Source organism: Alligator sinensis, unplaced genomic scaffold (genome assembly GCF_000455745.1).
Source record: "Alligator sinensis unplaced genomic scaffold, ASM45574v1 scaffold650_1, whole genome shotgun sequence".
Classification (NCBI taxonomy): Eukaryota; Metazoa; Chordata; order Crocodylia; family Alligatoridae; genus Alligator; species Alligator sinensis.
In genome coordinates, this window is record NW_005842674.1 from 339,111 (window position 1) to 341,500 (window position 2,390).

Sequence of the window (2,390 nt, forward strand, 5' to 3'; positions counted from 1 at the left end):
GGAAGCTGGCTTGGCTCAGCAGGGCTGTTTTTTTCCCCTTGCATCCAGCTGCAGCTCCTGCCACACCGCACAGCCCTGCTCGGGCTGGGGAAACTTCCTTCAGCCCGGCGAATTGGTTGAGATTGTTTGTCCAGAGCCTTCTGGAGATAAGGTCCTATCACCCCATAGGAAGGACAGTTACTAATAGAAAATTAGCTTTGGGCCTTACAGGAGCAGGGCTCTAATTATAGGAACCCCATTAGGGAGCATCTCCACCACATAGAAGGTATGGGTCTAATGAGGGGTCAGCTTAGGAAGTTTTTCATGGCAGGAACCCATATAAAGAGCAGCTCCAGCTTGCAAACCTTTGGGAGAGCTGGTCTGAGGGACCTGGTGAGATACCTGCCGGCACCAAAACCAGGCTTCAAACACCTTTGAATCAAAACTATGGCTTCAAACACCAGTGGCTGAGTCACCCTTCAGGAGATGGGGCAGGCTCAAAGGGCATCCCCAGTGATAACCACAAGCTCTCTGAACTCCTCCCAGCTGTGCTTGCCATCCCTATGGGACCCTGTTCATGCCCAGCTATGCCTGCCCCTCTACATCCATTGCTGTGGTGCTTGCTCAACCTTCAGAGAGGTGTCACCAGTGTTTTCCCAGGCACTTTCCCATTCAGCCTGGGACAAAGCCCATGTCCAGGCCTGTCTGTGTTGTGGTGAGGAGGCATTGGAGGATTTTTCCAGCTATTTCACCACATAAGCAAAACTACCCTAAGACTGATGGAGGGTGGAGACATCGCTGTAGTTAACCTCTGTCCCTGGCAGACAGGCTGGGTCTGTTTGGAGTGTGGCATGGTGCTGGTGCCTAATGAGGAGGTGATGAGGAGGTTTGTAAGGAGCAAAAACCTCTTCTAGGGATAAGATTTGCTCATGGGTCTTCCAACTTGTGGGGGCTACCGGTATATTTGTGTGTTGAGCACAAGGCTCAAGCTTAGTTCTTAATGAAGAAGAAGGACCTGCTGTGAAGACTGTGGAGAACAACCTCCCTGCGAAACAGCAGTGCTCCTGTCATGGGCATTGCGAAGGATTTCTTCACCTCCAGCGTGAAGAAAATGCATCTCTGAGCTTGGTTGGAAGTGCTGAGACTTAATTATGTCAGACCCAGACATCACACACACAACACTGGGTTACAGCTACGTCCAGGGCTTTGGTTGGGTCTGACTCTAGTCCCTAGTCCATTTAGGAGCAAGTACATTTAGAGCAGGGGTGTCCATCCTTTTTGAATGTAGGGCCGGATCATGAACATTTTATCACCCAGTGGGCGAGCGAGCCATATTCAAAGACCTCACAGGAAGTGACATGACATCAGCAAGTGATGTCACGTGACCTTTGACACCAATGAAGTTGCAGGAAGTGACAATAAGACTTACCCCGGGAACTTACCTCGTGCCTCCGTCTGCCCCGGCCCGGCCCCGAGGCACCCCCAGCTCCGCGCGGGAACTTACCTCATGCCTCCGTCCACCATGCACGCGGGCAGGGTGCAGGCCATGCTGCAGCTCCCCCGGCCACGCGCCGGGGGTAAGGGGCAGAACCCGTCCCCAGCTCCTCCAATCAGGCGCTGCTGGGGCAGCCCCGCTTCACGCAGCCCTCGGGGCAGCTGTGGCAGGACCCGGCTCACTGATCATTGAATCATAGAAGTCGGGTCGGAAGGGACCTTGTAGATCTTCAAGTCCGACCCCCTGCCTGGGCAGGAGGGAAACTGGGCTCAAGTGACCCCAGCCAGGTAGGCATCGAGCCGCTTCTTAAAGACCCCCAAGGTAGGAGCCAGCACCACTTCCCTTGGAAGTTGGTTCCAGATCCTAGCCGCCCTGACTGTGAAGTAGTTCTTGCGGATGTCTAATCTAAACCTATTCTCTAACAATTTGTGGCCATTATTCCTTGTTATCCCGGGGGGTGCTAGGGGAAACAAGGTCTCTGCCAAACCCTTCTGGGCCCCACCAGTGAGTTTATAGACAATCACCAGGTCCCCCCTCAGCCTTCTCTTGTGAAGGCTGAACAGGTTCAGGTCCCATAGCCTCTCGTTGTAGGGTCTGCCCTGCTGTCCCCGGATCATGTGGGTGGCCTCCTCTGGACCCTCTCCATGCTGTCCACATCCCTCTTGAAGTGGGGTGCCCAGAACTGGACACAGTACTCCAGCTGCGGCCTGACCAGTGTCGCGTAGAGGGGGAGGATCACCTCCTTGGCCCTACTTGAGATGCACCTGTGGATGCACGATAGCATCTGCCAACCGTAACCTCACATTGTCGGCCCATGTTCATCTTGGAGTCTAGGAACATTGAGCCTCCGTGCTCTCAAGAAGGGAGTTTCCCGTCTTATAAGTGTGCTGCTGGTTACTACTGCCCAAGTGCAGCA